Source organism: Anser anser (genome assembly GCF_964211835.1).
Source record: "Anser anser genome assembly, chromosome: 5".
Lineage (NCBI taxonomy): Eukaryota > Metazoa > Chordata > Aves > Anseriformes > Anatidae > Anser > Anser anser.
Window position 1 is genome coordinate 46,367,180 of NC_139725.1, and position 15,825 is coordinate 46,383,004.

Consider the following 15,825-nt stretch of genomic DNA (forward strand, 5'->3'; position numbering starts at 1 on the left):
ACTCAATGCTCGTGTCCCCATGTTTAGCACTGAAGAAAAATATTGACAGACATAATGGTTTCTCAATAAGAATACTATGGAAACACTGCTGAACACATAATTTATCCCTTAACTGCACATGTTCATACGTAGTTGTCAAGTGTTAGATAAAGAAAGCCATCTGGTTATCTATATATTGACTTTCTATCAAATGGGATAATTTCTTAATGTATACTGTAGACAAATTGTCCTTATTACTGAAGTTTCAATAGTTAAATGTGGAGAAGTGTCCAATATATCCTTTCATTTACAGTAAGATTTGATTGTTTTAATTAGTGAAATATTTTTATTGAAATTACTAATATTTAAAAATTCCATTTAAAGTGTGGGAAATGTCATCTGCATGAATTAAACTAGAACATGAGGCACTTACAGTGGATAAACAGTCTACATGAGATTTATTTAGTATCATTTACCATTTTGATGGTAATAGCTAAACAACAGAAAATATGGACTGTTTATTTCATGGGGATAAAATGATGACAGAGGCAGGAATGTATCTGTTATCATACTATTTATTTTCAAAGAAGATATAAAATAGTTTCTGTAAACAGGGAAGAAATAAAACGGCGGGCTGCAGTTACTTTTGCCACAGTTGTAAACTTCTTTCCTTCCAGATGTCAGTCCTGGCAAGTCTCATTCTTTGCTTTCTCTTACCTCTTTTTTTTTTCAGTCCCTGTCAAACTACCATTCTGATTACCTATCTTTCTCTCTTCTGCATAGAACTGCTTAGAGAGTTATGCCATTATGTCTGAAAAAATGACCTCTCTATAGAGAGTCTATAGACACTAGAAGTGTCTATAGAGTGACACTTCTGACTAAACTGGTATTGACTAACGTTGAAAGCTGATTTAGGCATACCTTAGTTTTTGAGTACAGTTTTCCCAAAGCATCTAATTACTTTTTTTGTTGTTGTTGTTCTAAATAATGGATTGCTATCCGCTTCTTCAATTAAATATAAAATGGTTTTGTCCACAATAGTATTTTTATTACGTATTTCTATTTCCTTGTGAGCTCCTAGGTGTGCAATCTCCTGATATCTCAGATTTATAAAGTATGGTGAGACTATAGAATATGTGTGCAGAGATCAGTTGAAATCTGTAAGGGAGATCCTAAATGTGCAGTGGTGTAATTCAGGATGGAGACGAGTTGAAAAAGCTTACTGGAAGGCTGCCAGGATTGGATAACAAACGTGACCTTGATCTTTAAAGCTCTTCTCCAGATAAATGAGAGTGCCTTTACAAAAGATTTGACCTGCTGCTCTTCTGAAGGAGAGGTAACACTGAGATCTTCTGGGGCACTGGCAGAATTATTTCCTCTGCTACACTGCGCTCAATTCTAGACAGCAGAATGATAGTTCACTTTCTTAAGTGTGAAACTCCCCAGTTTTAAAAGTTCTTCCTCTCAAAGCACTTATCACACGCCAGAGATGTGTTAATTACAATGAAGAGTCTGAGTATTTTAATTTGGCAGTGGCATAATTGCCAGAGTAATCAGTAACAGCAAGATACTGAAGATGCAGCTTTCATTCCCCTACTGACTGTGATGCTCTTTTTGATCCAAACACACAGTCCAAAGCCACTGTAATTTTTCCCTTCTTCATATAACAACCTACATTTGAACATAAATGGGAGTAGCTAAATCAGCCATGTGATGTTCAAACAAACAGTTTGAACATACTACTCAATTGTAATTTAAATTGTAGTTTTATACTCATTTTTACATAATTTTATGCGTAATTTATAATTAACCTTCAATACCTTCCCAAACCCTTTATGTCCAGAGGAATAACTCATATGAACTATTAACAAAGAATAGCTTTTATTTTTTCAAATACTGGCTTGCTCATAATGTTCCCAACAAGTAGATTTCTGGCAGTTATTGATGAATAAGCATTAATAATACAAATCTCTGGAATGTAAAAATATCTCCAAACACATGCCCACAGCATTTACAACAAGGGATCCCACAGCTTTGATACCTGCTTTTTGTGTTGGTTTGTCACAGACCTCAGTATGACAAGCCTCAAGGGGACATTTTTCTGTTATCTGACAGTTAGCTGTTAAATTTGGCTATTAAGAAATACTCTTACCATTCTTGACCATAACAACATGGAAAACTTACTGTAAATGATTTATAGTGAAATATTTTTTTATTTGGGCTCAAAAATTTGGGGTTTTAGTACTTTTACTCTTGGTATCTAACCAGACTGCAGATATTAACGAACAAAATTTTGTTATGGTCTTATAAGTAAAAAATAAGTATTTCTGTATGACAAATGAAAAGACTGAAACAGAAATGTTTGTGGAGCTAGACTGACAAAGTCATGTTTATATTGCCAATAGGGTGCAGATCTCAGTGAAAACTATTGAACTATTGTTGCAAATGTACCTTAGTTTTCCGCCAAGAAAGCTCTATCCATTCTACGTAGAATATATTTCCTGGGTGCAAATTAACATCTGCACAGCCTGAACAGGAGGAAAGGATACACATACGGGTTACTAGCCCTTCTGGGCACTTATGTGCATAATTCAGATACTAAAAACTCTTTCCTGGTGTTGGATGTGCTTAAAATCTTATCGTACTCACTTTACCACCACTAAAACTCATTAACCATCCAAATACCTCTTCTGACTATGCTTAGAGGTGGACAAGACTCCACAGAGCCTACAGCCAGGCATCCCTCCTGGGACAGCATTTTTCTCTGACTAATGTGTAGAAAAGACACTGCGGCTCAGTGGTGCAATTTATATGCAATGATACTCAGTTATGACTGTAACTCATCTGTATACATTGACATTCATACTGCAGCTCCCCTTAAACTCCTTTCTCTCCATGCAGTGTACTCTCATTTTTTTTCTTGTTTGACCATATATTCTTCTTTCTTGCTAAAAGCAGTAAAAATTGAAAAACTGAAACAGAGAAGTGGTGGAAAGAGAGCACTTTCTAGCTCAATGTAATTTGCTCCCCTGCTTTCAAGTCAGAGTTACTTCCTGTATTGGCAAAAACTAAATTGAAATTTTTTGCTGCTCAGAGCCCTTACCACCTGTTAAAGCGGCTATAGACATCACTGACAAAATTATTTACTGTGTTTCAATTGGAGTTTATACTAACAGTGATTTCAGAGTCATCACCAGTGTGGTAGCTATTCAGATGCCATCAGGGTAGGTCTGCATCACTGATAATTAGGAAGTCAACTTCTTACTTTTGAAAAGTGCAAATTGATCCAAAAGTAACTATGAGAAACTGAATAACAAACCATACAAATTAACACATTTAAGACTATGCACACACTGAATTCATTTACATATTTAGTAGGTTTTGTTATATTTTTGAAGTTGTAAATCTTTCTAATCATGGAAGACATTTTTTATATTAGCACAGCATCTGAGTGCCTCAGTTATTGACGTATTAGTGTGTTAATCCTCATCATACTCCTGGGAAGGAAAATAACATCTCTTCATTTTCCTGGGAGAATAACAAGACTGACATATTAAGTATTTTCGTTAAGGTTAAACAAAATGCATTGCAAAATATTTCCTTCATATTTCATGTTCTATATTAACAATCTAATTGTTAGTCCATCCTTTTGTAATTCCTTTTTTCAGGTGTGTGTATATATATACATATATATTCAATTTGAAGATTTTGTTTCTTTGTGTATTGAAATGGTGAGGAACACCTGGACTGTTATGAAAATGTTCAATTTAATATACTTTGTGTTACCATAAAAACAGATAAAATACTTCAGTGATCTTTCATCTTAAAAAGAAATCACTAACGTTCACTAATTAAATGAATTTAGAATCACCTGATCTGTGGGAGGAGGACTGCCTCTGAGACAATTATTTTGAGTATAAAGTTTGACACGATAAATATAAGTGAAACAAAGGTGCTTTTTGGGCATAAATTCAACAAGTGATTTTTACAATAAAGAAGTCCTAAATATAGAACTCCAGATTGTAATAACAATAAAAAAAACCACAACCAACAAACAAAAAAACCCACCACCACCACCACCAAAAACCCTACCTTTTTGAGTTGAGTGTTCCCATCATAATAGCCCTTTAATAGCAATCTTTTGTTGGATGCTGGGCAGATTGCTAACTTCCTTCTGGGAATTGATTGAAATAACATTGAAGCTACTGAAGCTAATCAGTAATCAGACTTCTCATCCTCTATTCAGGACTTTCTTTTGGCTGTGTCAAGAGGGCTGTAGCACAGTGACCCTGAAACAGTCCTCTACAGATTGCATGCCTTTATAAACTAACTGTACTCTGAATGGAGTAGATTGAATTGTTGGAAGTAGCTCACATCATCTAGTCAGCTTCAGAAAGTCAATATTCTTGATGTGGCTGGAAAATCTTGAATTTCCTGTCACCCATCAGCTTTCTGTAGTAACCCTTTCAATGCAGCTCCATGACACCCTTTCTAAATAAAGTGGAACATAAAACACACTCTGTTGTTCAGGAGGAGTAGTCTACATATTGAGTGTATGGGCTCAAAGCCTTTAAAACATTTCAACGCTGATCTGAGATAGAAACCTAATGCTGTGGATTCTATGTTTGGTTTTAAGGTTAAGCTGACCTAATGAACAGTCTAGAGGATGCTAAATGAGATTTAGGCACATGAAAAAAATATGTATGGTGCTAGAAGTAAAAGGTCCTACATATAAGGTGGTTTGGTACTTGGCACTGAATAGAAATCTAGCTATATTGTATATTTTCATGTTTAAGAACTGAAAACTGATAAATGGAAGAATTCAAAATATTAATACCAACTTTATCCTTTTCTAAACCTTTTCTTTTTTGATAGATCAAAAAATATTATTTTTGCAAGCATTTCAATGTTGCAACAATCAAATAAATAACCCTACAGTATTTGATAAGTTGTTTTTCAATGCATGGAGGGTTGTTTTTGTGTATGTGTGTGTAGTTTTTTTTGTTTGTTTTTGGTTTTTTTTTTCTTTGTACAGGATTGTCTTATGTAGTTTTGTAAGCATTTGCTTTAGAATAACAATCATGCTGCAGAAGAGTTTTTGAAATGTGAGGCAAATCAAAAAGCTAAATTGTGCCTTCACTTGTACACATCCTCTGAAAAAAAGATGAGATACAGATTACACAGGGGACAAACCCAAACAAAATTTCAAAGATAATGACTGAGCTTCATTAAAGCACTGGAATGGATGCTACTTGAGTTGGCCAGGCTTGGGTGGGAAGGAGGATTTGAGACCCCCCAGATGAATGCATTAAAATAAATGCAGTAAGAAGGGCACTGCTTCAAATTCCTGACGTTATTTTTCTTCCTTTCAACTACTTTTCAATGCTTATAAGAGAGAAGTGAGGCAGAATCAGGTTTTTATAACAATATGTCATGCTGGATGGAAAAACTCTAGTTTAGAATTGGAGGCTGAATAGCTCTGTTATATTTTGTTCATGCTAATATGTGCTATTGACAACAGGTTAAGAATCACTAGGGAATAGATAGAGCCTTGCTTTCAGTCGTTCCCTAGTGCAGCAGCTGGACACAGTGATGAATCAGAATCTGGTAGGTTTTCTAAAGGCTAAAAGTGGGTTTTCCTTCTCAAGAGAGCTCTGGAGGGATTGTATCCTGAGGAGCATCTGTGAAATATACAATTGTTTCTATGCTCTTATGCGCAAAGCTACCTACAATGTATTATTCAGGACTGTAGCTGAAGGAAACTCCAGGCAAAAGCTTTTCTTAGTGAAAAATGCTTCTGCCGGAAACAAATCACAATTTCATTTTAAATTTCTCACAGCGTTTAAGCTAAAAAAAAAAGGGTGGAAAATCAGAAAAACACTAGGAGTTTTGACTTGGCATGTCAAAATGATGTTTTAATGCAAATGCACCTCAGTTTAATAAGGAGAACAAAATCTTTGTTTGCAAAAGACAAAAAAGTTCAAACTAAAGCATTATTTATCAGCTTGAAATAAACTGTTCATTCAAACATTTAATTTAAAGAGCTCTTCATTCCAGTGTGAAAAAATGGAAAGAAAGAGTATTTGACAGCAACCTGAAATAATTTTCTTTTTGCAATCCAAGATAGAGTTGCTCATTCAAATGTATTTAGGCCTCCATTTAAAGACTAGACTAGCTCTAATATAAACTCTTTCATACTTATATGATAAAAGCATTGTAACACACTTCTTTGTAAGGTGAAAAATGTTTTACTTGCAAGTACAGTATAAAACGCTTGATTAAAAATTCTATTTATTTCAGAACTTTTCTGTTACTTTCAGAACTTTAATGTGATGCTCTTTGAACAACCACTAACTCAGGGCTGCCAGCTGCACAATTATTAGCTATTTACAATAAAATCAGTCCCATTAATTTCCTAAAGAATTGATATTGACTTAAATTTTTGTAAAGTCATTTAAAATTTTGGCAACGTTTCAGAAGTCATTGTTATCTCTTTTCCAAAAATGAATATCAATGAATTTCCCTTACTGCATAAAATGCAAAAATCAATTAAAAGAAATCTAATTGGTTTAATACCACCTGGTTTCAAATTATGCTGATGGCACCAGATCAAAACTCTTAATCCATTCTCCAATTAGGGTTGGAAAGTGGATAATTCATTCTACTTACTAATGTGATGTGAATAGAATAATGGTAAATAAAAATCTAGAAGCAAATTAGAAAAAATAATAAATTTAATCAGAACATTAGAAGTGAGTTGAAGCATACAGTAGTAACAGTTCTAATGCGCATTTTTCTCCCTCCCAGAAGTGAATTTTCTGAAAACAGAGGTTGCATAAAAGGGATTAAGGAACTGGGGGGGGGGGGGCTGGGGGGGGGAAGGTTTCTCCACCAAATAAGTTAAGTCACCTAATAAAAAATGAAAGGTCTCCGGGTCTCCTCAGGGTTAAATTGTTTAGAGGAAGATTTCTCAATATTTCTATACAGCTAGTGCTTGCTATCTGAGAGGAAAAATGTACTAGTGAAAGCTTTTATGGTAACCTTATCACATCAGAGTCTTGGCTAGTAGTCTCAGAAAACTCCAAGAATTTTGAATGCTTCTTGCTGCCAAGAAGCCCAACCCTGCAGCCTGTTGTGGTCCCTCTGAATGACAGCAGAGCCCCCTGGGGTATCAGCCACTCCTCCCAGCTTTGTGTTGTCAGCAAGCTTGCTGAGGGTGCACTCCATTTCATTGTCCAGGTCATTGATGAATAAGTTGAATGTTATTAAACAATTATTCAACATAATTGAACAATGTTTTAAACCATTTTACTTTAGTAAGAAAACTAAATGTATTTCTGAAGAGTGGAACAAGTACTTTTTGCCTCACCTGCAGGCTGTGAACCTGGAAAATTACAGTGGACCCAGGAACTTTTGCAGAAAAAGCTCTTGAGAAGCTGTCAGTCTTGTGGTTTCCCTGCTTACTGGCCCAGCCTCATCCCTCTTCACTTAGCTGTAAAAACTTAGTATGTTGGTTGGTTATTAGCTCCCTGTACTGGAGGAAACGGAGGGAATCTGATGACTCTGCCTAAGATGTTACTCATTCTCCCAAGATGCTGATCTCACTTCATTAACTAATTTACACCCAAGATTTTATTTCTCTGGCACACAGGAAAAAGAAAAACTAAATAAACACCTCATCATAAAGAACTATCTCCTTAGTCAGTGTGATCTTGTGAAATATTTTGATTCAGTGAATGCCGTAAATAAGTACTGTTGTTTCATAAATATTTTCTTGTCTTTTATACATGGTCAGGAACAGAAATGTTGTTTCTTCCTATCTCCAAGCTGTGTACCCATCTGACAGATTCTTCTCTGGCCCAATAACTTTTGAGTCTATTGGACAATTTCTGCTATATGAACTATTCTGTCAATGGACAGGACAGTCAAAATTCACCTTGGGAAGGCATTTTGTCAGCAATATTATTAGACACCCACAAATTCAAACAGGATCAAGGCACAGAATCTTTTTGTTTCTTGTGCAGCTAATCAGTATATTTCTAAAAGCTCTTAGTTATTAGGTTGCTGGGTTCACCTACAGCTCCAGTGTAATAAATAGGAAGATTCTTAAAGACTTCCATTATCCCACAGTTTGTTCCAGAATATATTTTAGGTCTCATGACACACAAGCTCAGAATGAACTCACAAACTGTCCTCTGTAGATTACCTTTTGTTTTTCTTTTTCTCGTTGTCCTCTGAATTTACAGAAAACTGTGTAATTGAAAGCACCTATTGTTTCCAAAGTGCAAGGAAAAATATAGCTAAAACAAACATAATCTCCAGAGACAATATTCTGAGGTATTTCTTTTAATTAAGGCCAAATATTTATACTGGTCTACAGATACTGTTTTTTTTTTCTTTTTTTTTTTTTTCCATGCATCAAATTACAACTTTTTGTTGCCTATACTTTTCAATGGCAAATGATCTCTTGAGTGCTCTAAAGATACATCAGACTACATGGAATCACTTGTGTATTCAAGTTCCCATACTTTCCCTAAAGCATTAGACTTTACACTTGTTCAAGTTCCATAGTCACAGCACAGCATGCCTACCTGAACAGGTGGAAAAACGTAGGGCCAATTCTTCATGCAGATTAATGTCTAATTGGTATCTTCACCAATCACAAGTCCTTTGAAGTCTGTTTATGGATTAGAAACGTTAAATAGATACATAAGAATACATATGTTTATGTATATATATAACATGCCACTCTTCTGAATTAGGTATAAATTAGTCTATACTGAATGTTTACTAATGAAATTTAGAAACCATAAATAATTCTTTTTCTTCTGGGCATTTTTAGGTGTTTCTTAGGAAAGAAAATATCAAAGTTTTGATGACTTTGCTGTTTTAAAATTTGTCTTAGAAAATGTAACTGGTACTGTCGTGCATAAAAATAACAGAAATATAGTACATTTACTTCTTGTTTATCTCCGTTGTGTTTTAGGGGGCAATTCTGTTCTCAATTACACTGGCTTTAATTTGGACTAAATCCAAAAAGTAAATAACTTTCTGTTCAGATGTATAGATTTCTAGATGAAAGTAGAATTCGTTTGACTTTCTAAAATGCAAATAGTAATTTCTGTCATTTCTGTGATACATAAATGATACTGAAAGACTGGAGAAATTTGTGAAAGAACATTAAAGATTATTATGAGCCTGAGGGAACCATTAAAGAAAGATTAACAGAAATCAACATGCTCGGTGTTATTACAACACAGCTGCAGGAAAGGATGATGCTTATTTGGTAACATTTTTAGTCTCTAAATGTTTAGTAGAGGAAGGGTGTAGTGTAGTGTATGTTCCAAGCAGAAATTGAGCCATCACTTTCATTTGAGTAACTTAACAGTGAAAAAATATGCAAGAAGTAGCAGGTGAAGTTTCTTAAAGCTGGAATTTGTCTGTGTGTAGAATACTTTCCAAGGGAAAGTGGGGAAATAGCCATTGGGACACTAGGGGCTAAACAAAACAGACAAAAGCAGAAAATTAGAATGTAGTTGGCATAATGTTAGTAAATGCTGTTGTTGAAATTTGTTTATCTGATTTTAAAAACACTTGCAAAACTGAAAGAACTTTGGGAAACTTTCAGTAAAATGTTGTCATTTTCTTTGCTTTTGAAAGTACTACTGAGATGAATACTGTTTATTATATATGGTGTCCTGAGTGATTTATATGCATGGTGCTTTATCTTACTAGTCTCATAAATCCTGTAAATTCAGCTTTAGGTTGCCAAATAGTCTACATGCGAAAGCCAGTGGAAGCCTACTGGAAATATTCTACTGGAAAAGATACAGTGTTTGGGCTTTGTTTCAGACATCTGGTGAGTCACCTGTATGCCAAAGTAAATCAGTTTTATCCCCTATTCCTGAATGCTCATCAGCATTAACTGCTTGCCAAGCAGGACAATGACTCCAAGAGGCCATTCTAGAAACTCTAGAGAGGAGCACAGTGCACTCCTGTGGGTGGTAGAGCACATCCTTTCCAGAAGCAGACATATTTCCTGGAAGCAGACCAGGCAAGCATAATGAAAACAGGCTCTGATTGGTCAGGTAAAATATCAGAATAAATGAAAGAGCTTTCTTATTGGAAACATGCAGACAATTACTTTGTATATTTTCACAATACTATTTTAAAATCTTTAGCTATCTTTTCACTAAAATCTCAAATAGATCTAGTTACTTACAGTTCTGGAAATCGTGCCCATAATATCGAACATCTCTGGAAGACAAATAGGGCACATGAGAATAAATCAAAAGAAAAAATATGGGACTAATTGAGAACTGTCCCCCATCTTAGCCTTCCTCTGTTCCTTGTCTCCCATTCCATCTGCCAATCTTCCTGCCCAAGGGTCTTTATCTTTCTCACTGTAATTCCAGAGGTTATATAACACTTTCATCAAAGCAAATCTAAGAGAATCATCACCACTCTTCATTTAATGGCATCTTGAAAAACCTTGTCAGCCTTCTCTTTTATCTTAGTGTCTGGGAGAAGAAAAAAAAAAGTCAGATCCACTTATAATCATAGCCATTTTTTTAGGCATCCTTATAATTAAGAAACTTTTGAAAATGAAGAAGTATTACAAAACTTACTTGGCAAACTATTATGACATTTTCTGCTTGCAACTGACTTTTTAAAGTGACTCTTTTAAGTTGCTATGCATAACTTTTTAAATTCTTACTTTTTTATGTATGGTGGTTGGTTAAAGGTTCACATTTTCTGGGTTCAATTTCCCTGGTTGGTCCTTTGTAGCATCATGAGCTAACAGAGTTACCAGATGAAGTCATAATCATTGTGAATATGTAACTTCATTTGTAAACCATCAACATAAATGTTATCTGTATTACAGAGATGCGAAGGTGAGGCACAGAGATATTGACATTAAAATCATCCAGTAGCTACCAGTGTGTCAGATTTGGGAACCAGTTACTTGGTATGTATTAAGTACTGATACTTAATGTGGAAAGAGGAAGGGAAGGGAAAGGAAGGGAAGGGAGGGGAAGGGAGGGGAGGGGAGGGGAGGGGAGGGGAAAATGGAAGGGTAAAGGGGAAGGAGCTGAAGGAGAGAATAGGGCAGGGGAAGAGGAAGAAGGGAGAGGACAGAACAGGAAAGGTGGTTGGAGGGAAGGAGAAAGGCAATTTCATTCTAACTAATTTCATCCTGACCATGATACAAGTATCTGCAAGGGAAGTCTTAGAAGCAGAAGTGACAATAACCTTAATATAGCTAGTGCTACCAGTCACACCTGTTGTATTCAGGAATATCCAAGATTGAACTGTATTCTAAATGTGGGCTTCGTTTCAAAAATGCTGACATTTATGAAGTGTGTAAATTTATATCTAATTAACTTGCTTCAGCTATCTTGTTAAATGCCAATTAAATATATTAACATTTGTCACAATTTAATGTATCAATAAGAATTTAACTGTACTTTACTGTCATTGTAATTCTGACTTAATTACATGACCAGATGATTTATCATTTGCATAATTTTCAGCCTTAGTCTATGTTCTCTTAAACAATCAAACTGGGATTGTATTGATTGTCTACAGCATTTGATCTTCCTCTGTATAATTCTTTACCTCTGTCAAGACATCTGCTACTAAAACACTAAAATCAAAAATACAAGGGGAAGTAGGACTTTCACTGAGCTCAAACATGCTGATATGGAAATAGCAATTTCCCAAGGATTGGACATAGTTCTGTAACATTGATTATTTCATTAAACAAAAAAAATTAATTTTGAAAAATTAATGAAGGAAGATATGTAATGGACAGGCTCAAGTGACTAGTGGAGATTCATTCTAAACCATTATTAGCTCAATTATCATGTTATACATTAGAGAAAACAAACAAACAAATGAACGAAAAACAACTCTGACTTTCTACTATAAAGTAGACACTGTCCCTTTTTAAAATGTCAAACAATGGGAGAACTGAAAAAATGAATACATGAATACAAAACTACTATTCCTTGCAGAGAAAATGCGTGGACTGTGGCTAGTCTGAACTTTTCTTGCTATGGCATACAATAGTTATGTTTTATTCTTTTCATACTTTTCATGTTCATATGAAGTCAGAACTTCGGACCAATCAAATTAGGAATATTGGTTATATATTGAGAAAGTGAAATAAAACCTATTTCTAAAGTTATAAGGACATTATTTACAAAACTCGTGCCTGGATGATTTGTTCTCAAACTGAATCTTCATCCTGTTTTGGGGCACTAAATATGTATCCACTACAGGAAAGAACAGTACACATAAAGAAGCTACAAGTTAGGTAATTAATAAAGAATATGAGAGCAACAGCTGAATAAAGTATACGTAACATATGAACTATGTGGACTATTTTCCTTTTTATTTCCTTTTTATTATTTCCTTTTATTAAGTATCAGTACTTAATAAATTCCTTGAGTAGAAATATTCACAATATTTGACTTAAACAGATGCTTACAGCTTCACTGCATCAGATGAGAAAATGAACTCATCTTTCGAGGAAAGTCAAATATATTACAAATGGGATTCAGGCGAACAAAGTAACATTTAAATGCTGCAAACAATGTATGCTAGAAAAAAAAGGAAAATAATATTGAAATCCTGAGGACTGGAAACCACCTGTCCTAACAAAGATGTCTTACAGCTACATGTTTAAGAGTACTGCACTCTAGGCTCCCCTTTTACACACTGAAGAAAGAAATAGAGAACTCTAGAGAAAAATCCATCACCTTCTAAATCAGGTGGCTAAAGAGGCTATTTCTCTAGACTAACTTAGACTTAGATGAATCCTGCCCTTTGACATTTAAAATTATTATTATTATTATTATTATTATTATTTGTAGATAGCACTTTATTCACAAATCCTCTTAGTCCCAAAATGAGCACATTTATAAGCTTAGTATTTAACATGTATCTTTTTAAGTCTAAAGCACAGAGAATTTAATCCTTCCTGAATAATTTCATTTTGGAAACACAGAGAAAAAAAAAAAAAAGAACTGTAGATTTTTTTTTTCAAAATTAGATCTTGTTTTGTTTAAAAAACAATCTCCTTCTTAAATTAAATGAATTAATTCTGAAAATAGAACAGAATGACAGCCTCAGATTAATCCGTCTTCATTTTATCGAAACTCCTTCTCTCAATTTCTCCACCTACAACCCATTCCAATTCACTCAGAACTTTTTCTTTCATTGCTTGCCTTGGTTTATTGACAAGGGTGTAATATTGAGACTGGATGGATCTTCTCACCTGTAAAGGATTACAGCCAGCCATCTCTGGGGTGGAACATGCCACCAACAGAGCAGAGTGCTTGTGCAGCACTGAAATCCTCATGGGGTCAGGGTTGTTGCAGCCATCTTCTGAGTTATGAAGAACCTGAGGAGGAACCTCTCTGCATTATAGAGACAGTGCTTCCCAGAGGTGTCGCCTGCAAGCAGACCCTCACTCCGGGCCATATATACATACAATGTACTAAGGCTATGGCAAGAAGCAGCTCTACAGTAACTAATTATGCTACTTTCTGATGACTTGAAATTCAGCTTTTCCCTGCAAACAAGATAAGGAAAATAACTTTACATTTGTGCCTTCAGTTCCCCAGAGTTTAGAGTGTATTAATGGCTATTGGATTCAGAATAAATAAACTGGATGGAAAAATCATTATGTGAGGTCCATTTTCTGAATATCAATTTAGTTTCTAAGCACTTCAATAACTTACCCTTAATTTTTAATTCGGAGCATCTCTGAAAATAGTAGAAATTTGGGGCATCATTGCCTTTTCTCTTTTTACAGTAATGGGATATGAATGTGGAAGCTGAGCTTATTGAATTTGACATTAGAAGTTGATTCATCTTTTAAAAAGCATTTTTACATATTGAATTTTGGCCTTTGAGGAATAGAAAACAATCAAAATGCACTGAGAAAAAATGAAAAAAAAAAAAAGGAATTAACTGAGAAAGATACATGAATAGCCCTCTTCATCTCCACAGCACCTTTTAAAAGAAAAGCGTGTGCATAAGATAATAAATAGATTTTAAGGTATGGTGGCAGCAACCTCATTTGCCAGAGCTGTGAACTGAGGAGAATGAGTCCTTCAGAAGTTTGTGAGAATGACAGGTCTTTGCTTGCCTATGAAGTGTGTTTGTTTCCCCAGCATGCTGGTCCTTTGTGTGTTATAGGTGCTCTGTGGACTGCTCTGCCTGCAGCTCGACTGTGTGATTTTACTGTTTGTTCATATACGCAGTTGAAACAGAGGTACAACATTTGGACGGGTAAATGTTAGATATAGTCATGCACGTATATTTATGTTTAAAACATATGTATGTATGTATTGGGTTTGTGTGTCCATGTGGTGGCCACAGGGTTGGAGGTGCAGGGGCCACCTCTGTGGGAGGGAAGACATCAGGGCCTGCCCTGTGCCAGACACAGCTGGTTCCAGCTGTTTTTAGCTGGTTCCAACAGCTCCACTGTAGGGTGCAGCTGAACCCATCAGAGAAGCTTGTGGCTCGCTCCTCCGTGAAAACACGTTTAGGAAAGGTCAGAAAATGCCACAGGGAGAGAGAGAAAGAGGAGGGAACAGAAAGAGTGGTGAACATCAGAGGAAACACCAACCTCAGAGGAGGAGGAGATGCTCTGTGGCAGAGCAGGTATCCACTGTGGCCCGTGGAGGATCCCATAGTGGAGTAGGTTCCTGAAAGAACTGTAGCCATATAGAGCCTGCACCAGAGCAAAGGAAAAGTGTGAGAGGGATGAGGTGGCAAAGAGAAACTACTGTGTAGTACATGAGTGAAATTGAGTCTGGGAAAGAGGAAGGCAAGATGTTTTCATATTTGTCTTTTTGTGTTTAATTGTCTATTTAGTTCATTTTCCCCAAGTTGGGTCTGTCACTTACAACAGTAACTGGTAAACAATCACCCTGTCTTTATCTCTACCCACAAGTTTTCTTGCTCCTGTTCTCCTTATCTTCTCCCCCACCCCACTGAGGGAGAGTGAGTGAGTGCCTGGGCAGGAATTTCCAAAGCTAACCCACCACAATATCCATGCATGTACAAACACATGTACATATATAATACATGGGCATACATGCCAAGATGTATATTTACAGCATTAGGGTGAATGAGGATTGTATAAACTACATGTGCTGTAGTGCATGTAAACTACATGCACATCCCTCTTGTTCATGCTCTTCAGGGAATGAGATCTCACCAGAACAGACTCTCCAAAAGCAGAATGAGTTTAGGGGCATAGGAAGAACAAATGTCTGCAATTAGGCTCTATTCATCCCAGAACCATACGTGCAGACTGTCTTACCAGTAGACAAGGGAAACATTTCATTTACCTCCTGTGTTATAACTGACAGCTCTTTTCCCTCCTGGTGTTGCAATCTGTTCTTCTGTCTTTTTCTGAGTGAAGTCATTCTCATTAAATGAAGCACCTTCTTGCTCAGTCCTGGGCTGAATCAAAAGCATCTGACAATGTAACTTCCCCAGCTTTATATTGCTCTGTTATCACCAATCGACATTCTTCAAACAAATGAACAAGGAACATTTGTAAAATAAACAAGTTAGAAAAATAACGGCAATTCAGGAAGAAAGTAAGAAAGGAAATAAAAGCTTAGATAATAAGAAAGCATGAGGAGAAAGTCGACAGATTTGTGCAGAGCTATGGTGAAAGTGATATGTGAATCCTCAATAAAAAAATTGGTTATATAATTCAGTGTGATACTTTGCAATGACCAAAGGCATTTGGCTTGTCTGTGTATTAAATATATAATAATATGTTATTGAGAGTGAATCCTGGGGAAAAAATTCTGAATA